Source organism: Aethalodelphis obliquidens, unplaced genomic scaffold (assembly GCF_003676395.1).
Source record: "Aethalodelphis obliquidens isolate GAN/ISIS:26980383/991018 unplaced genomic scaffold, ASM367639v1 scaffold3, whole genome shotgun sequence".
NCBI classification, from domain to species: domain Eukaryota; kingdom Metazoa; phylum Chordata; class Mammalia; order Artiodactyla; family Delphinidae; genus Aethalodelphis; species Aethalodelphis obliquidens.
The window spans coordinates 38,720,486-38,742,872 of record NW_020837947.1 but is presented as its reverse complement, the minus strand read 5'-3'; the positions used below and the strand labels follow the sequence as shown (position 1 = coordinate 38,742,872).

General features: G+C 35.1%; 2 long non-coding RNA genes across 7 annotated transcripts in view; one reads left to right on the top strand and one right to left on the bottom strand.

The window, feature by feature from the left end:
* The window catches only part of LOC113609837 (uncharacterized), a 68,430-nt gene extending 47,624 nt beyond the window's left edge, over positions 1-20,806 (bottom strand). For both annotated transcript variants that reach the window (XR_003428826.1, XR_003428828.1), the window contains exon 1: positions 20,713-20,806. This is a non-coding gene — a long non-coding RNA (uncharacterized LOC113609837). The remainder of the gene's footprint in view (positions 1-20,712) is intronic.
* A 163-nt stretch (positions 20,807-20,969) lies between these two features.
* Positions 20,970-22,387, top strand: part of LOC113609828 (uncharacterized) — a 31,974-nt gene continuing 30,556 nt past the window's right edge. For 3 of the 5 annotated variants that reach the window (XR_003428820.1, XR_003428819.1, XR_003428821.1), the window contains exon 1: positions 20,970-21,124. This is a non-coding gene — a long non-coding RNA (uncharacterized LOC113609828). The remainder of the gene's footprint in view (positions 21,125-22,387) is intronic. The other 2 variants (XR_003428818.1, XR_003428815.1) reach the window with 2 other exon arrangements.

Sequence of the window (22,387 nt, the reverse complement as noted above, 5' to 3'; positions counted from 1 at the left end):
AAAAGATTAAGAAAAAGAAATAGTGGCTTCACTGCAAGGTTTTTGACTATAAGTATTTCAACATGCCTTATCCAGACCTAACAGAACTGAAAGAAGAAATATTTTTATTTGCTCAACCTTTCAAGGATATCATAAAAGAAAATAAAAAGTCAATAATCATATACTGACTATGGAATATCATATAGAATATATGTTAACTAGGCAAATAGTGACTTTCGACATTTTTAACCTGAACTTGAAAGAATTCAACTGCTGTGTAAAAATACTGATGATGGGAAAAAAATGGTACATATAATAATCAAAAGAGGAAATTTGTTCTTAAACATAAGACAAACAAGTACAGAAATGGGGTTATTTAGACATGTGGGGAACAGAGTATGAGTAATTGCTAATTGCAAAGAGAAAGATGGAAGAAACACTTGTGAGAGAGAAGTGATATGAGTACAGCAAGGAGAGAGATGGTAATGGTTAATGAGAGTGTAACATAAGGCAAGTAGGACTGGGTGGGAATATGGTTGTCAGTCTTGTCAGGTTCCTTCCACACAGGTTCTATGGTAGCAGAAGTAATGAGGAGGGCTATGTACATCTTAATGGAGTATGTAAATCATGAAAATAAAAACATTGTTCATGCTATTTGTCTCCTCATAATCTGTAACATACACAAAGGGAGAAATTACACACACACATACATTCCTCCCCAAAGATGTAGAAGGATTTTATTATACCATGTCATAAATCTCAGTTTCTCTAAAATACAACCAAATGAACCCAAACCTGTAGCTGCCTTTGGAATGTATTTTGGGGGGCATATATCAACGTGTGGGTATCTCTAAGCTCTGGAAATTCTCAGTATTTCAGGTAAACAAATAAAAATACAAAACATGTTTGAGTTATAAACTGTTTTCCTCTGCAATCTGAATATATATATATAAGTGACAGAACCTCAAAAGTAAAAGCATAGATGCAGCCCAAACCAGAACTGACCAGTTAAACAATAACTGTGGACCACTCCTTATATTAAACAGAGTAGAACTTGTTTTAATCTAAAAATTCTCTTACAAACTTGCTAGACAATAGAAACCAAATATCAGCTAAAAAAAGAACATTTTGTCATTGTCTTAAACTGATACTTTAAAAGTTAAAAACAAAAATAATATCCCTATTCTGAAATATCAAAATAGGTAGTAACAGCATAATAAGCATAATAATATAAAAGAGCAAATCATATCTCAATTTTAATTCTGAATTCAATAAAGTTTCTTCTGTAGCAACCATAGAAAAGATTTTCTTGTGCAACATGTATATTTAAGGGTTTGGCCCAATAAGGTCCTAGATTATTGATATTGAAAGTCCTAGATTACTGATATTGTTTAAAATATTAACCAAATTAATCAGGTAGGTGTTCATGGAAAGTCAATGTGTATATTAATCTGATATGAAATGTAATTGTTTCTACAAGAGAAGATTAGTCTTTATAATCCAAAAATAAAGAAGTAGCAGACCCCAGAGAACAAAAGCTCTATTAGGGCAGGTAAAGGGGAAAATTAGCCAGTTCTTTGGAGATTTGTGTAAAGGTCTACAGTCGGCTTTTGTCTCTAGAAACCGGCAAAAATGTAATTGTTTTTATTAGCGTGTTCAGAAATCTAATTGATGATTGAAATGTAAAAAATGGAGATTCTGAGATATAGATGGGAGAGTGAAGTCAGATTGCAGACTGATCATCTGCCAAAAATTGATGAAATGCACAACAGGGGGAAAAAAAAGCCTTGAAATTCACCAGTAGTAACCATACAGTGAAAGAAACCCAACTTCATTCCATGAACTTTGAAAATGATGGCCAAGGAGAGAAATGGGATTCTGGCTAGAAGAGCAAGGCTCCTAACCAGGGCCTCAGAAGCTGTATTGGTGGAAAAAGGAAAAGCAACTTCTGACAAATCTCACCAATACCACATAATCTGTAGAGACAAAAGAAACTAGGAAGAAGTTGTGGTAAAATCCTCAAGAATAGAGGCCCAAATTATCAGAGACTAGGGAAGATCATGGCATGCAAAACCAGATGAAGAATTTATTTTAGAAAAACATATAATCAAACAAACCCAATGAAAAGAAGATAATTCTCTACAAATACATCATGCTATAAAAGAACTTAATAAGAACATAAATTCAATAATATAAGAGCTCAAAGCTAAGATAAACAATCAAATGAAATAAAAAGAGAAACTCCAGAGCCAGAGAAACAGAGAGTTCAAACACCGTTTGCAAACCAAAAATAAATTATAAACATCAAGCCACAGACATACAAATAGTCATGAGATTATCAAGTGCATGTAAAGGAAATAGATTAAGAGTTTAACCAAGTAGAGAGAACGTGATACACGTAGAAGGAAAAGATGATCCAGGCCAAGGAAATCAGTATACGTGGCATGGCATATGCAACAAATGGCACAGAAAATATGTTCAAAGACAAAATATAAATATTTTCTACAGTAATGAAACAACCAAAATGGCAAGTTGAAACATTTAAGAAGTCATGGAACATAATACCTATGAGCCTTTCCAGAAAAGTAAAAAGCCCAACCAACCAAAAGATAAATCAAAAGAAAGATCTCAGTGGAAATGATCATGGTATTTGGTGGGCACTGAACACATGCAGGAAAAACAAAACTAAACATCAGTGAGATTTATGTTATAGAAAAAGAATGCTTTAGAAGATTTGACTCTTTAAAGCAAAAGGAATAATATAAATAATAAAAACACTGAAGATCAAATAAGGAGGATGGAGGCAGTAGAATAACTCACTTTCTTATTTTCACATAAGAGGTCACATAATGCTCTATAATAATTAAACAGAGATTTTGACACCACACTGATGCTTTTATAATCTCTTGTTCTTAATTTCAGTGGGATCTTTCTGAACTCTTGCAGTAAAGAATATTTATTCAAACTCATTCATTTAATTTTTCTTTGTGTTAAAACCTTAGTTAATTTTAGTGCTGCTAAACTATCTTTTTTTTTTATTGGAGTGTAGTTGCTTTACAATATTGTGTTAGTTTATACTGTACGGCAAAGTGGATCAGCTATACATATATATATATCCCCTCTTTTTTGGATTTCCTTCTCATTTAAGTCACCACAGAGCATTGAGTAGAGTTCCCTGGGCTATACAGTGAGTTCTCACTACCTATTTATTTTATACATAGTATCAATAGTGTATATATGTCAAATATCATATATTAATGCATATATGTGGAATCTGAAAAAACTGGTATAGACAATCTCATTTACAAAGCAGAAATAGAGACACAGACGTACAGAACAAACGTATGGATACCTGTGGGGAAAGGGGGTGGGTGGGATGAATTAGGAGACTGGGATTGACATATAAACCAGCATTATTATATGATCCCATTTTATAAAAATTATCGCTACCTGTGCGTATGTGTGTTAGTGAGTGTATATCTCTCTATTGGCACACAAGTACAGAGAACTGTCTGAAATAATATTTACCTAAAGCTAATGGTAGTTATTTCGAGTTTATAAAACCTTGGGGTGGTATTTTGCTTTTTTGTTGTTTTCTATTTTGCTTAATTTTTTCATATAGCATTATTATATCAACAATGAAATAACATTACTTCAAAATTGTGAAGAATGGCCAAGATAGTGACAAGTTCCCCACTTGGAAACATTTGGCTGTTTCACAGGTTTCTTGGCTGAGACTTTATTGAGCTAAACAATTTTATGCTAAAGAATAAAAAGCTATTAGCCAGCTAAAAATAACAGTTTTTCAGAGCAGGAACTGGACAAGAGAAGGGCAATAAACATGTTTTGAGTCCAGAAAAGCACTTGGGAAAAGCATTGTTGACAGTCAAAGAATAATAATAAAATTTTGCATTTACATAGTGCTTTTCACCTTCAAAATTCTTTTCACAGAACGTTTAATTATCCCTGAAGATACTAGGAACAATCTTGTTTTTTTATTTCTGTAAAAGGGAAACAGTTACAAAAACCATGTACGTTGAGGACACTGAGTGCAAAGAAAGCAAATCAATGACTTAAGGAAAAGCTTACAATTTAAAAACCTAAAGAACAGGGCTTCCCTGGTGGCGCAGTGGTTGAGAGTCTGCCTGCTAATGCAGGGGACACGGGTTCGTGCCCCGGTCCGGGAAGATCACATGCCGCAGAGCAGCTGGGCCTGTGAGCCATAGCCGCTGAGCCTGCGCGTCCGGAGCCTGTGCTCCGCAACAGGAGAGGCCACAGCAGTGAGAGACCCGCGTACCGCAAACAACCTAAAGAACAATACACTTACATTTTAGACCAGTACATTTATATTTTAGCCTAAATGTACATTATCTTCACAGAGCTCATCATCCATCATTTGCAGAAGTGTGTTATAAGTTCACCTACTTAAAAATAAAGAAAATTAAACTAGAAGAGTCTCTAGCTCAATCCCTCTTGTTTTACAAGTGAGAAAACCAAAATCCTGGAGCTGAAGGGACATACGATTTACCATAATTCATTTAACTCAAGTTCAAACTCACATCTTCTCTCAGGTCTTTGCTCTTTCTGTCTATACCACACAGCAACACTTCTCTTGAGCCCTGCCTGAAAGGAAGGAAGGAATGTAGGAAGGAAGGAAGATGGAAGGAAGGAAGATGGAAGGAAGGAAGAAAGAAAGGAAGGAAGGGGAAAGAAAGAAAGAAAGAAAGGAAGGAAGGAAGGAAGGAAGGAAGGAAGGAAGGAAGGAAGGAAGAAGAAAGAAAGAAAGAAAGAAAGAAAGGGAGAAAGACCAAGTTGTCTTAGTGTCACATAAAGAAATAGTTGAACAAAATTTCTCTTTAAATTTTTATAAATCTAATCTCTGTGTTAAAAAAACACGGTAAGTAAAAACAAAAACTGAATTATTCCACACAAAAAAGCTAAATGCTTGGTTCTCCTAACTCTAGGACACAAATTTGAGGCCACATGATAAAGTACATGTGGGAAAGTTACTATAGTATATATACCCTGGAATAGGAGATAGAAATTTCTTATCAAAAATACTAGTCGCTCAACTAATCATCTAGGCAGCTCCAATTTCTAGAACAACATGACATTTTAGAAATTAAGGGATTTGGGTTCACAAATTCAATGTACATCATACAATGTGGTGATAGCATAAATAGCTTTAGCTGAGACAATATTCTCACCTAGAAGAGTGTCATCCTTTTAAAGCTATCCTCATTCCTGGAACACACGTTAAGGCACTGTTTGTTTATTTGTTTGAGTATACCACATTTTGAGCTGCTCTACAACACTTGGCAATTCTGCTATGTCACTTTTTTATGGTTTTCTGCTTATATCTATTTGAAATGTGTCATTCAAGTTTATGATGTCTTGTTTATTTCAATTCAATTTAACAGGAATGTACTAAGTACTTGCTATATGCAAAGCATCGTCCTTGACACTGTGAGAGACGAATGGTGAATACAGCCGGCCCTTACCTTTAAGATGTAATACTGGGGGGAAACACTACACACAGAAATAACTAAAATATGAGTTTCAATGTGAAAAGTGCTGAAACAGAAGTATAAACAACATTCACTGAGGGAGGTCAGCAAAGAGACCAGGTTAAAGCACCACTTAGGGGAGTCCTGACCCTTAGTAAGGGTTCAACAGATACTAGTGTTTATTTTCTTTTTAATCTTACTGTAGGACCACACTGTGACCTCATTCACCAACTCACCCCCTAGCCAACATCAGCAATAAAAAACTTAGGGTTTGCTGCCATAAATCTCTTCCATTGCCAAGAGAAAGTCATTCTTCAACAAATTAAATCTATCTTCTCATATTTTCATGGTGCAAGTAAAATTTTTTTTAATGTTCAAAATCTTCTCTATTCCCTGATTTCTCTCTTTCCCTGCTTAGTCTCAGCAAAGTGACCCCAATAGCTGAAGGCAGGATTACGGTCTAGGTTCTTCTTCATTGAGACAAGAGTAGTATCTGCAACATCTCCAAAGGCGTATTGTGCCAGATCTCAAGCACGAGGCTTATATTTACCATTAAAGTATTATAGCACCATAGAAGCAAGTCTACATCTGCTAAAAAAAATCAAGAAAATTGGCAAAAACAAATGTAACTGCACTCCTTTTAATGCACATTCATTATTCTCCTATATGTTATCATTTCATTAGCAAAAGCAGGGTCATCAGAACTCAGTATTAATTACAATACTATCCCACATGGCTATGTATAGCCTTAGAAACACTTTGTGCTCTTCAGATGTGGGGCAGCAGGAGAAAATGAAAAAGAAAAGTGGTTTCTCAGAACAGCTTCACCAAAGTGCTAGTTAATCCAATCCAATTGTTTGGAATGTGAAAAATTTCTTGTCTAGTAGTTAACCATCCTTTCCAAAGTTCTGCAGAAACCTTGTACTCTTCTGCTCTTGGCACTCAGAAACATTCCAGTCTGTTAGCTCTGATTGAAAAACAGGATAAAGATTAAAAATCGAGCTGGGAGTATCAAAAACCTTGCCACTCACAAACATTTGACCCAATCAATCCAAACCTTACACACAAAAATGTACTTTCAGATATCTTTAGCCTTGCCCTAGAAATAAAAACCAATATCAAACTTCACTCATTAAAGATAATAATCAAGATTCACTAAAATTAAAATGCAACATATAAAAATTTATGGAATGCAGCTAAAGCTGTGCTTAGAGCATTTAATGCTTTTATCAAATAAAAGATTTCACATCAATAATGTAAGCTTCCACCTAAAGATATCAGATAAATGCAGCAAAATAAACATAAAGAAATAATAATAATTGGAGAAAAAAATCACTGTAACAGAAAACTGAAAAATGGAAAAAATACAATGAAATAAGAAGTTGGCTCTTTGAAAAGATTACAAAATTGACAAACTTGTTGCTACACTGAACTAGAAAAAAAGAGCACATGCTAATTACCAGTATCAGGAATGAAAGAGGCGCATTATTACCAATCTCACAGAAATAAAATGATTATAAATTAATGCTAAACCAACAAATTAGATAGCTTAGATGAAATGAACAAATTCCTAGAAAGACATAAATTACCGAAACTAACTGAATAAATATCTTTTCTAACTGAAGAGGAAATAGAAATTATGAATAGGTCTAAAATAAGGAAAGAAATTGAATTAATTTAAAATATTTCCACAAAGAAAAGCCCAGTACCAGGATTTTTGCACGAGAAAGGCTCTGCCAAAGCACTCTAGTAACCTTACACGCTTCCATGTAGGCCATGTAGGAGGCCTCACAGGCAAGGCTTGACTGCAGTCTAACCCAAGTCTTGGTGGAATGTCCTATGATTTCTTCTGAAACAAGAGGAGGTTAGTCTGTTGAGGAGTTGTCACGAGGCAATTTCTCATTCCTATCTTGTGGAAGACTGCCACAGGCATTTTCATCCATCTCTCTGGTTTCAGCTGAGTACAGAAATTTCCAACTTGCCCTCCCAGCCCTTCCTTAGGATATAGCTGGAGGCTTCTACAGAAGTTTATAAAACTGCTTGCTCATATTTTAGAGACCACTTCTCCATGACCGAGTGACACACTGCTTGTGTTGTCTGCCATCTGGACTATGGTTCTGTGTCATCCTATGGCACTAGGGATGTGGGGAGTTGAGACTAGACTCTGCTGATCATACTTTTGTTTTCTGTGTAAGTAATAAACTCTGAAATCAGTGGGGAGTTGAGACTAGACTCTGCTGATCATACTTTTGTTTTCTGTGTAAGTAATAAACTCTGAATTCATTTGGGCTGTTGTCTTCTTATATGACTAATTTATGGATATATGTGTGAAAAGTCAACCTAACAACTGCAGTAGTAATACTTGTGGCCTGATTAGCCACTGCACTGCTGCTTGACTGCTTGACCACTTCACAGGTGAAATTTTATCAACTATTTGAAAAATAGATAATACCAATTCTTCCTCAGAAAATACAAGCCAAGGGAAGACCTACCAATAGTTATTGGTACTCTGACAACAATTACTCTGAAACCAAAGCATGAAGACAAAGACATCACAAGGAAAGAAAGCTACAGACCGATATCACTCATAAAGAAAGATCCAAAACTCCTTAATAAAATATTGGCAAAACAAATATAATATGTAAAAAGAAACAGCATAATAAAAAGGATTTATCCTATTGGTGCAAGGATGCATTAACATTGAAAATCAATTATTATAATATACTTCATTAATAAAGTGAAAGATTAAAAACTTATGATCACGATACAGAAAAATTATTTGATAAATCTAACATCCACTCATAATAAAAACTCTCAACAAGTTGGGTACAGAAGGAAAATTTCTCAACCTGATAAAGGGGAATCATACACAGAATTTCACATCTAACATCATTCTTAGTGAAAGACTGAGTGCTTTCCTCCTAAGGGTGGGGACAAGGCAATATTGTCTGATCTTGTTGCTTTTATTCAACATCGCATTGGAGGTTCTAAGACTAGATGAGGATTATGATCATGATGGTGGTGGTAGTGGTGATAATAATAAATTAAGGGCAACCATATTGGAAAAGAAAAAGTATAAAACTGTTTTATTCATAGATGACATAGTCTTGTTTGTAGAAAATCTCAAAAAAATCCACACATATAAAATCTACTAGAACTAATAGATAAGTTAAGGAAGGTCACATTTTATTGCTACAAGATCAATAAATAAAAGTCAATTGTATTTCAGTATACTAGCAATGAAAATACTGAAAATAAATTAAGGAAACATTACCATTCATGATAGCATTTAATATAATAAAATACCTAGGAATAAATTTAACAAAAGCAGTGTAAGACGTGCATACTGAAAATCATATAATATTGCTGAGATAATTAGAGATCTAAGTAAATGAAGGTACATTCCACGTCCATGAATTGGATGACTTAGTATTGTCAACATGGTAACTGCTAATTGATCTATAAATTCAATGCACCCTTTATCAACTGTAGTAGGCATTTTTGTAGAAATTGACAATCTAATCCTAAAATCTGTATGGAAATGCAAATGACATAGAATATCCAGAAACAGTTGTGAAAAAGAACAACACAGTTGGAAAACTATTTGATTTCAAAACTTACTATAAAGCACCAGTAATCATATAAGTATGGTATTAGCCCAGGGATAGGCATATCAGTGGGTCAGAATTGACAGTCCAGAAATAAACCCTTATATTTATAATCCATTTATTTTTATAATAGCTTTATTGAGCCATAATTCACAATTAAATTTATCCTTTTAAAGTGTGCAATTCCATGATTTTCAGTATATTCACATAGTTATGTGACCATTAGCATTATCTAATTTTAAAACATGTTCGTTAGCCCAAAAAGAAACCCACACGTACTAAAAATCACTACCTATGTAATCCCCAACTCTCTCCAGCCCTAGGCAACCACTAGTCTACTTTTGGTCTCTAGAGATTTGCCTCTTCTGGACATTTCATATAAATGCAATCATACAACATGTGTGGTCTTTAGTGACTGGCTTCTTTCACTTCACATAATATTTTCAAGGTTCATCCATGTTGTAGCATGTATCAGTACTTCATTTCTTTCTACTGCTGAAAATATTCCATTGTATGAATATGCCATATTTTATCCATTCTGGTTTTGGATATTTAGGTTGTTTCCACTTTGGGTTATCATGAATAATTCTATCAATATTTGTGTACAAGTTTTGTGTGAAAATAAGTTTTCATTTCTCTTGAGTATATACTTAGGAGTGTAACTGCTGCATATTAAGGTAACTGTATGCTTAACTTTTTGAGGAACTGCTGAACTGTTTTCCAAAGTTGTTACATCATTTTACATTCCCATCAGCAATGGATGAGGATTCCAATTTTCGAAATCCCTACCAACACTTGTTACTGTATGTCTTTATTACAGTTATCTTAATGAATCTGAAGAAATATCTCACTGTGGTTTTGATTTGCATTTCCCTAATGGATAATTATATGACCATCTTTTCATGTTCCTATTGGCCTTTGTATATTTCCTTTAGAGAAATGTATATTCAAATTCTTTGCCCATTTTCAAATGGGTTATTTTTCTTTTTACTGTTGAGTTGTAAGAGCTAATATCCTTTGAAGCTCGAAGTTTTTAATTTTGGTGAAGTCCAGTTTACCTAAGTATTGGCAAGCATGTGGAGAGACTGGAAACTTCGTTTATTACTTGTGAATGTGAAATAGTACAACCACTTTGGAAACTAGTTTGGCAGTTGCCTAAAATATTCAACATAAACTTATGCAGCCCAGCCATTCCACTTCTAGGAATCTACCCAAGAGAAATAAAAAATTATGTACACAAAGATACAGATACACAAATGTCCATAGCAACATTATTTATAGTAGCAAAAACTAGAAATAATTCAATTGTCCATCAACTGAAGAATGGATAAACTAAGTGTGGTATTCTCATACAATGAAATAGTATTCAGCAATAAAACATGCTACACATGCATGAACCTCAAAAACACTGTTGAATAAAAAACCCAGACACAAAGGAGCTACATATTGTATAATTCCATTTATGTGAAATGGTATGAAAAATCAAATTTATAACAACAAAAACAGATCAGTGGTTGCCTAGTAGTGAAGGTGGGAGTGGGGATTGACTGCAAATGTGAACAAAGGAACTTTTGGGTTGATGGAAATGTTCCAAAACTAGACTGTGGAGACATTTGCACAACTCTAAAACCTAAAAATCATACTTATTAAAGTGTGATTTTATCATATGTAAGTTATACCTCAGTTTTTTTAAAGAACAAAAGTAAATATTTTAATGGCAATTAGTAGCATAACTTTGATTGAAATCAAAGACAAAGCACTGAACATTAGAGTTGAGGTCCTAGCAAGCTTATTAAGAAAAGATGAAGATAAAGTAAGATTTAAGAGTAAGAAACAAATTTTTATTATTCAGACGTTATTTGATTCTTTTATCTCCAAAGAAAACCCAAAATAATCTACCAGAAAATTGTTTTAAATAATATAAGCACTTAGCAAACTGGCCAGATTTAAAATCAATATATTAGTATTAATTAAATTATATTATGTGGATATAATTTAAATATTTTAGGTGTAACACAAAAATATATTTATATATTACATATATTTAAATCTATATTTATATATATATAAAATATATACTACATGTTTTTTGTATCTAAATACACACACAAATAGATACACATAAAATATAAGGCATCTGAGAATATACCTAAGAAAGTGTACAATAACTCTATATAGAGCACTATAAAGCATTAATGAAGACATAAACAAAAAATTCCCCATTTACTGTATTTATTAATCACTTGCTAGTGGAGAAGAAGCTTCAATATTCCAAAAAATGTCAAATTTACAGAAAGAGACTTGCAAAATTAATACAATTCCTATCAAAACCCCAACAAAGTTCTTCATAGAATTTTTCAAGCTGATTATAAAATTTATATGGACAAGCAAAGCCCAAAGATTAACCAAGAAGAATAAGGTGGGGGGGACTCTTGTCCTGGAAAACATTGAGTTATTAGCAATTATTAGTAGTTAAAACAGGGTTGTATTGGAGGAGAAACAGACATACCTATTCACATAAACATTATGAAGAGCCCAAAATAAACCAAAATTACATAACTTATAACATAATATTGAGCCAAATATGACATTAAGCCACAGAGAACTACATTTAGTGATTCAGTATGAAAGCATTTTTATGAAGTTAAGGAACAAGTGAAACTAAAATACATTGTTTATGGAGATATATATATACCATATTTTATAAAGGAAAGGGAACACTAAACAATAGATGTATGCTTTCTTTCATACTATAACTGTTAAAAGACAATGAAACTGAAGTCTATAAAATATATGATCATGAAATACTAGTTTTCAAGAATTAAGAGGCAGGCCATGTGACCTGCAGGGCTTGCCAGTGAATGCAGTATGATATTTTCCTGCCTCACTGACATCACACTTGGCCATATGACTTACTGTGAATGACCACAGATGATGCAGGAAGTATAGAGCAGGATGTTCAATTGTGCAGTAGCAATTGTTCAGCACAGTTGTATCACTGACCTGGGTCCTGCTGCCAAAAGGACTGAAGGAGTCCGCAGAGCTCAGCACATGTACTTCATCTCCTCATGCAGCACATGAATCCCTGTCCTGCTGCCAGGAGCTAACTGGCAGACCCACTCTTAGATACGTAATTTCAATGCATTCAAATAAAGGGCAAGGGCTAACTTTATTGTCATGCATGTGGATCAGAGGTCAGGGTGTAGAACACATTTATCTGCCTTTATTCCAACAGAGAGCTCTCCACCTAATTTAATACTGGAGTTCTCAGAGCACAGAATATACTTGAAGGGGTTCAGAATATGGCAACCCCAAATATGTCACTTTGGTATACTGATTATTTTGAATTAAAGGTACCTAAGAAACAGCCAGTGCATGAAGGTCATTCTGACCCTCCTTTGTACTCCTGAAAGCAGGAGATAAATATTCTATGAGACTTAGGTTAAGTGTCCATCATCGGATGAATGGATAAAGAAGATGTGGCACATATATACAATGGAATATTACTCAGCCATAAAAAGAAACGAAATTGAGCTATTTGTAATGAGGTGGATAGACCTAGAGTCTGTCATACAGAGTGAAGTAAGTCAGAAAGAGAAAGACAAATACCGTATGCTAACTCATATATATGGAATTTAAGAAAAAAAAATGTCATGAAGAACCTAGGGGTAAGACAGGAATAAAGACACAGACCTACTAGAGAACGGACTTGAGGATATCTGGGGGGGGGAAGGGTAAGCTGTGACAAAGCGAGAGACAGGCTTGGACATATATACACTACCAAACATAAGGTAGATAGCTAGTGGGAAGCAGCCGCATAGCACAGGGAGATCAGCTCGGTGCTTTGTGACCGCCTGGAGGGGTGGGATAGGGAGGGAGGGAGGGAGGGAGACGCAAGAGGGAAGAGATATGGGAACATATGTATAACTGATTCACTTTGTTATAAAGCAGAAACTAACACACCATTGTAAAGCAATTATACTCCAATAAAGATGTAAAAAAAAAAAAAAAAAATTCTATGAGAAAGGCACCCTCCCTGTGCCCGGAGAATAGAAGACAACCTTATCACCAGAGACAGGAAATTTAGGGCTGTAAAGGCTGTTAAACTAACCCTTATCTTCCTGGTTATTTCTTCAAACCCCTTTGTCTTGTCAATTCTTCATAAATGTATTGCTTCTTTGTCTAAAAGATGTAAAAGCTTCCTGCTCTGGTCACTTCTTCAGGCTTTCTCTTTTGAAGGCTCCCATGTGCATGTAAAAATTCAGTAACATTTGTATAATTTTGCCCTGTTAATTTGTCTTATGTCAGTTTAATTCTTTGGCATAGCCAAAGACCCAAAGAAGGTAGAGAAGAAGTTTTGCTCTGCTACATACTTAATGTGTTATTTTAAATTTTTTCATTAATTTTTAGATCCCAATCTTTGTAAAACAATCTGTCACCCTCGAGAAGTTGCCTTGCCACCAAGACCCCCTCTGTATCACTAAGATATAAGCAATTAATGCCACCCCAAAACTGGTCATTGGATCCATTGAGTAAACTTCCCTCCAAATAGTTATCCCTTCACATAAGCAATTTTTGTTTCTCCAGAAAATTCAAAGCAATAGGAAAATAACACAGAAGAAACAGTATGATTAAGACAAAGATGATTAGAAAGCAGAAGGGCTAAGATTCAAAATAATTCCTAGGTTCTTGCATAAAATCTTCCTGAAGTCCTAATTAGGAATAGAGTCCTCATTTTACTTCATGTTGAAGAAGAGTGCTGTAAAATATTTATAGCCAAAACCGAAGGATTTTATCATGATTACACATAAATATACAACTTAGACTCAGCATTCCATTTAACTTTGACCAAAAAGTGGCAAACAATTAACTAAAGAAATGAAGACTACTGAAGAGTATTTACAATCTAACTGAAGGACAAATTATACTGTTTTGTTCAGATTTTTTAAAAAATAGAAATCTTTGTAAGTGCAGAATAAAATAGCAAAGGCTTAGGAGATTTATAATTTAGATTTTGGAGAACTAAATTTGGGAGTACAGGTATCTGCTGCCTGAAGACTTGGTACCAAATATGAATGTTTTTATAGAGTGCAAGTCAAGAAAGTACATTCAATTAACCAAGAGGTAAGCCCAGAGAGGAAGGAACAGAAGGGAAATGAGATCCTCTCCAGAACCCACGCAAACTTGGATGATCTGTGCAATATGAGGCTGCTAGTGGGTAGAGGCCCCAGTAAAGGGCAACCCACACAGAATACAAGGAACTCATAGAAAGAAAGCCTAGCACTTGGAAACTTGAAGGTACGACAGGTACATACGTACCAAGGTACTAGGTTCAGAGAAAACAAAGAAAATAAAACTCTTCACTTCTTTCTCTCTTATAACAGGAATCTGAGGTGGGACTGAAACTACAGAAGGATTATTAATCCTAGTGATAGAAGAGACAGGAGCCAATGTGGACATTGTACCTCATTCAATGTCTTGCACAAGGTCAGTGCCCCAGATGAGTTTGTTGACTTTAATTGATATAAGAAGGACATTTGGCATGGTCATGTCCTTGTAAAATAATATACGTGCAACCCTTTAAATAGAGCAAAAATCTAGATGGAAAAAGAAGAGGGTGATAAAGAGTTTCCTTTTTCACATCTTAGGAACTGACTCTCTCTTAAGTTTACATTTCTAATAGCTTGTTAGCTAACCTTAGTAATCCAAGCAATCAAAGGGTCTAAACTTTAAAATGGCACTGACAGCAAGGTATAAGTAATGCCATAATGCAACCCAACAAGAATGAATCATTTCAAGTGATCTTTTCCCTATATTTTTGAAAATGCCCCAAAGTGAAATTCAATGACACCCTCAGAAGCCTCCCAGGAGTAAGGCTCTCTTACTTTGTTAATTAGGTACATCAAAGACAAATATAAGAAAAGTTAGATATACTTTGCACACTACATTCTCACACTACACTATACACTTTTCAGTTTATATTTTCAAATTTAGAGGTTGGGTATTCAACCTATTTGGTTAAATTGGCATCAGTGTCAAAACCAAACCCTTCTTATCTCTTCTGTCCTCAAAAGGCACTGTGGTAACGTACACTCTGTGACCATAAAAGCACTAAGAATAATAAGGAAAAAAGATATGTGAAAGCTACAGACATTATGCTACAAAAAAAAAAAAAAGACTTTTTAAATGATGCTATTATCCCCAGGAAAGATATTTTAGTCACTTGAAGTTTATTAAAAATATAATTATACTCATTATAAAACAAAAATTGTCAGTGTTGTTATTCTCTCAAGCTTTCAGCCAGAGGCCAATGCAGCAGGTTTATCAAGCTTGAGCATCACACTGGCCTTCAGCTATTTCCCTCTGCTCAGATTTGGAACACTGAAACACAGAAACAAGACAGGCTGACACTCAGGTGAATGTTCTAGAGGTTTTGAAAATTCACATGGAGGCAAACATTTAAATCTGTAACTAATGTGAAGTTTCAGGAACTTCAATCTTTCAATTACTATAGTTCATCATACAACCAATTTAGGTAAACTTAAGTAATATAACACAGGAGCTAAAAGCACGGGCTTTAGAATCAGAGACTTAAAATGGAATCCTCACTTTGTCTCTTACTAAGTAACTTGGGATACATTTTTAAACCTCTCTAAATCTGTTTCTCCCTCTATAAAAAATTAAAATAATATTATTAGTTACCCTGTGGCATGTATTGAAGATTAAAGTAAGATTATATATTTAAAGAACTGAGCATTGCCTGGTACAGAGTAGGTGCTCATTGTTCTAGAATCTTCATTACTCTTATTCTTATAAATGGGGTAGCTCTTAGGAAGACTTCAGACAAGTGTTGGAGATATAATTCTGATTTAGCAGATAGCAATAGCAGAAAACACTGCTACAGGGGCAGGCAACCACTGATCTATACCAGAAAGCCCCTGTGGTTGCTGAACGTTGGCTCCCAACACTAGCCCACACTTCAGCTAATGGAAGAGGCCCCCAGATAAATGTTACTAATGTTTCTAACTTGCCCACTAAGTATTGGAAGAGAAATTCCAAGAGCTCTTCCAAATCTAAACAAAATTATTGGATTTGATTCAAGCAAAAAGTCTGTTCATTCCCAAACTGTGTGAACCAATCCCCAGAACTCAGAGCAAAATGGTTCTGGTTCTTTTTAATTAGGAGTCTCTTTTTGATGCCTGTGTCATGTAACAGCAGGGGCCTAAGGAATACTTCCCTTGTTAGTCATTAAAGCTGAAAGCTACAAAGCATTCATAAAACTCAGACTCCAGCCCTCAACAATCATCAATCTCTAAATCTAATAAACTTTGTAACCAGAGTCTTCATTGCCAGGATAATGAGTGACCAGCATACACTAAATGAATCAGGGTTCTTTGTCTGGCAACACATTGATTCTGATAGATGGAAAAGGCCAGCACGGAAGAGACCCTTGGGGGAGTTGTTGAGAAGTTAACAGTATTGCCTATTGAACACCATTCATCTACACATACTGTGAAAGGTCTGAGAAATCATGTTATTCTTCTCATGTGCTCATTCCAGTGTACACAATTAATTGAATGTAGAAGGTCTTCAGGGATCTGAATCCCTGGTCTTTTTAACATTCTATGTACCACCTAGACAAAATGGAGTACAAGGAAGAATGACTCCTTCTGTGTGCCTAAGGAGAATGCAAAAAGCATGTATTCATAGCAGCCCTTATGTGGTACTACATTTGGATTGGAAATTAGAATTATTTCCTATTGCCTTCTTATTTCTTTAAATACAGGGTACAGAATGGAAAAAAAGGGCAATAGAAGTGAAACAAGCTATTTGCCAACAGATAGAAACAACTTCACTTGTATCACACCTTAATTATTAGTATAATTTACCTTTTGCCATTTCAGTGCCATTTTTACCCTATACTGTGACAGTTGGAAAGAATCATCTTCTAGATATCAGGCTATTGTCAATCAGGGAAATTATTCCCCAAAGACAATGCAAGAGCGTTCAACTCTACCAACTTTTGCAAACTAGCATAGGGAACTTTCCAGTCACTTCAAGTAGAACTCTACCACTATCCCCAGTCCTCTTGAGCATTAACAGGAATGCAGTGTTAGCAGGTAGGAGGCCCCTCCCCCTGTCCTCCACTACAGCCTGCCCCAGCCACGCAATGATGCTCCATTACTACTACTGGGTGTAAATACCCTTCCTTAGGCTCCTGTGGAAGAGGAAAGGGAAGTGTCCTGTCCAGTAAGTCCACTGCTACTGCAGCCCTTGGTGAAGGACAGTGGGAAAGGCTTTCTTGTGCCTGGAGACAGAGCTGGGGGATGGGGAATGCTTGACTGGGGGACTAAATGAGGTGTGGGTTGAAATATGTATTATCCCAAAAGAGGCAAGATAATAATATGCAAGGAAGATAGGAAAACAATACAGTGTTTTGTATATGCTAATAGTACCTACTGTTTTATGATCACCACAGGTAGTGCAAACTTCCACAGATGACATATAAAATGAGCCAATTTTTCAGGAAATACCAACACAGGTGGGAACTGATTTTGAAATGAAAGGTACGAAAAAAATAATAAAATGCTCTTAAATTTTTCCAAGTTTTTAATAATTGTATTTTATTAAATTAAGAATATTTCTTCAGCAAAAAAAAATTATTTTCATCAAGCTTTTAATGAGTAAACACTAAACTAAGTATTCTCGAAATAATCTGAGATGTGAGCAAAAATATATTCACAAAGAAGTGTTAACTTCAGATTAATTTATACTAGTAAAAAAACATGAAACGTTTTAATGTCCAAACCATTGCTGATTAAGAACATGATGTATTTCAATATTATGGAATAATATGTAGCCATTAACATGTTGTTCACAAGGTTTTTGATTTATATGGGAAAAGTAGTGTGAAATAGAAAACTCAATATGTTTGATGAGAGTCAAGTTATTCTGCCGGAGAGAGTGGGAGAACTTGTTTTCTTTCTCTCATGGGAGAAATAAGATTGAGAAGAGAAGGGAGGAAAAGTGGTAGGAGATAGAGCCAAATAACATAAGGAAATCACCCAGAAACTTTAAAGAATAAGAATTTCTAATATTCAATTTTAGGATTTACTTTAGCTTCGCCGAAGTAAACTCGGTTTGGTCCTCTAAGACCTTCACTTAGAGTCTCACACAAGCAGAGTCCTTATAAGAGAAGGGTATTTGGGAGAAACAAAAAGAAATCAGTGAAATCAGTATCTACTGATTTCACCTATGGGTCGAAGCTCGGATAGGTACAAAGAAGAACTTCAAATGAGAATCTGCTGAAGGTGGTAAGCTGGAGCCTGAAGTGACCATGACACTTAGGAGGGGCCCTGGGCTTTCCAAAGAGCATGTGATCCAAAACCCTACAGTTAGCAAGTGGCAGAACCAAATCCACGCATGCTCTTAATATAATGGTTGCCTTTTTTTCTACTCAATCGTGCATCTGTGAGCTTTCCAAATCATTTTTTAATGGAAATGATTTATTTGATAATTAGGAAAAAGGGCAGTAAAGAATTGAAATGAAGATGTTTCAGTACCACATGAAAGGACTGTTGAAGCTGTCCAAGGACACTTGGGTAACATCCATGCCTGAAGATCAAATGGCAGATAGCATATCACTTGGTTGGAAAGGGAACCCAAATGTGGGTAAGCAAAGAAAAGACAATTTAGACCAAAGAAAAGACAATTTAGACCAAGGAAAGAAGTCAGCATCAGAGAAATCAAGCAGAACATGGCTGGTATTTTAAAGGAACAGTAAAGTCTGGGAAATACAGAAGATGTTGTAGTTGATCAAATGGTACAGCCAGTTGGTAATAATAATCATGGAGCGTGTACTGAGAAAGGCCCTGTGATAAATGCTTTATGTGTATTGTTTCATTTAAATATCTCAATAAATCTGAGATAAACGCTATGGTTATCACTATTTTAATTTTTTTAAAAAAGAGGTACACAAGGATTAAATAACCTAAGCAATGTTACTCAGATATTAAGTGGTATAGCAGGATTTGAACCCAGATAGTCCAATTCTAGATCCGCAAAAAACAACAATAATGACTTACTATGTGCCGGGCACTGTGTTAGAGGTCTCACGTGGATTACCTATATAATCCACAAAACAACCTATTGAGATAAGTACTATTATTATTTACATTTATGGGCAGTAAAACCAGGTCATCCTGGCTTATGGGAAAAGGTAACTTAATTGGTTCATAATTTATCGTAATTTATGGTGCAATGATTCTTTTTATTCTCCCATTTGAATATAAACTTTGAGTCCCATGGACAAAAGGCACACTATCATCATCATAAATCTGTTTATTTGTATAATTATGTATTTATTCATTTAGAAAACATTGTGTAATAACCAGATGTTAGTGTTTTCCACGGTAAAAACATGAAGGTAATTTTTAGGCAGGAAATGTATTTCAGCACATCATACTTGCTTAGATATACCTGCATCATTTTGTGAATTACTTATGTGCTTATTATGGTTCATGGTTGCTATCAGTAGTTATGGCTCAAGTGATCTCAACAGATTTTAATATTAGCTGACATAAAGCATCATTAAAGTGATACATTTTGTAGAGTTGGAGGTAATATGAGGAGAATGGAAAAGAAGGAAAGAAAAATGAAAAAAGGAGAACATTTTAAAAATTATGTTTCCAAAGTCTAAGCTCTTGGGAATACCTGAAGGTTGGTCTGTGCTGCTGTACTTCATTTCAGATGACTATAGCACCCCCTGGTGAACAACATTAACATTTCATAATTTTCTCCAAATAGCATATGCTGCAAAATCAAGTGGCTTTTAGAAGTAGCTCCTTTGGTGTCTTTTCTCACTTTTGGTTAAGGAAGCATGTGCCCAAATTGAATTTAATTCATTTCAGAAGCTGTTCCAATACGAAAGTGAGTTTTATGTAACATGCAAATTTACTTCCAGAAACAAATAAGAATTAGGGGGACTTGAGTACCTTGAATTAATCAAATTAGTTGCAGAGCATACTAATTTAGAAGAAGCAAAAGGCTGAAAATTTTATCTACAAAGTACAACAAAAATTATTTTCTTCATTTGCATACATAAATTGCAAATTTTCACTGGGCTTAAGCACATAAATATATTCACACACTTTGCTCCCCTACCTCTTTTAGATCTTTACTCATATGTCACTTTCTCAGTGATGTTTTTATTGATCATCTTATTTGTAAACGTAGACTCCAATACCCTACACTCCCTATGCCTTTCTCTGCTTCATTTTTCACCACAGTTAGGATGGCCAAATAAATTTTTGTCCAAATCAAGATACTTTTGAGAGTGGAAAATGATGCTATTAATATTTACACAGGGACAAATAGGCAATGGGTACACTGTAACAAGGTCACCTCACTCATAGTACTTATCATCTTCTAATGTATTATATATTTTACTTTTTATTTTCTTTCTTTTCTTGGTAAAAACTCACAATGAGCAGGGAGTTTTGCCTGTTTGGTTTTTCTCTCGTTTTTTTTTTTTTTTCTTATTGCTCTAACCTCAGTGCCTAAAATAATGTTCATAATAGGTGCTCCATAATATTGGCTGAATAAATGAACATGCTTACCTGCTGTGGTCATTCAAAATGGCTGCAAGTCCTTGGTCACTTATTTCATTGAGAGGTAGCACTTATTTCTCCATTCCTTGAATCTAGGCCGGATCTCTGACTACCTCAACCAATAGAACGTGGTAGAAATGCGCTGTGACAATTCCAGACCTGGCCTTTAAGAGGACTGGCAGTTCTTGTTTTCTGACTCAGAGCATTAATTCTTGTTCTTGGCATGCTTCCTTTTGCAATCCAGCCACAATGCTGTGAGGAGCCCAGGATATTCGGGTAGACCAGCCCCGCTGAGCTTTCAGCCTACAGCCAGGATCAATGACCAAGTTTTGAGTGAGCCATCTTGTCTATTCCAGCCCATTTGAATCCTCAGGTGACTGCAGTCCTAGCCAACATCATGTGGAGCAGTAGAACTGATCAGGTAAGTCCTAAAGAAATAAAACAGTTGCTGTTATTAAGTCACTAAGTTTTGGATGGTTTGTTATGCAGCGCAGTAGATAATTGAAACATCTGCTATATCTGTGCTGAGCACCACCAGGAAGGACACAAAATGAGTAGGAAAAGATTGATCTTAAGGAACTATGAGTTTAAAGGAAGAAAAAACTCACTTATATGAATACTGTTTTCTTGTAAGTTGATTACTGCTATAAAAAGCCAAAAGTAACCTGGAAGTTTGTAGGAAGGATGTGTTCAAGGGGAGTTTAGGGAAGTAAAGACAATTCATTCAGTTGGTGAAGAGTGAGGAGATTATCACTAGATAGAATTTAACAGTTAGAGGTGAGGGGCAGAGTTAGTGGTGGAAGCAGAGCTAATAGCATGAGCACAGAGGTTAAAGAAGCATGAATAGCTATTCATCTAACAGCAAGAAATTTAGTTTGACCAGGGGATGGGATCTATGAAGAGAAAGGAAAGGCAGAAAGGATGATTAGAAATAGGTCATGGTGCCTTAAATGTTGTGCCAGTAGTTGGATTTCTTTCATGGTCAGAAGTCAGATGATTTGTTTCTTAACATCTACTGTTTTCCATCACTGATTAAATAAACATTATGTGTAATCACTGTAAGTGGAAACTTCTTTTATAAGAAGAAAATAAAATCACTTCAGATTTCTCTTCCCAGAGTTAATCACTGTTAATCTTTTGTTCTTGTGTTTCCTCTACACATTACTACAGTTGGGATATGGAAGACAGAAACAGATTGTATCCTCACTCTTTCACTAACATTCATTTCATGATTACCCACCTAATTAAGGATTCTCTGAAAATAGAGTCAATATTTACATAAAATTTATTGTATGAAAATATCAAAATTTCTTTAGTTCATATCCTGCTAGTAAATATTTATGTTGTTTTCAAATTTAGATTTAGCTATTATCAAAATGAACACCAGTTGTGCATTTACCCAAATGTACTTGGGATACTGTCTTTGGCCTATACTTAAGGATTTTATAAGAAATGGTCTTATGAAATATTGCTATAGCTGTTGTGTCCTAAATGTTTGTGTCCCTCCAAAATTCGTATGTTAAGCCCCAACCTCCCAGTATGACTATATTTGTAGACAAAGCCTGTTAGAAGATGGTAAATGTTAAATGAGGTCATAAGGGTAGGACCCTAATCCAATAGTGACCCTAAAAGAAGAGGAAGAGACACCAGAACTCTCGCTAAGAGAGGACACAGCAAGAAGGCA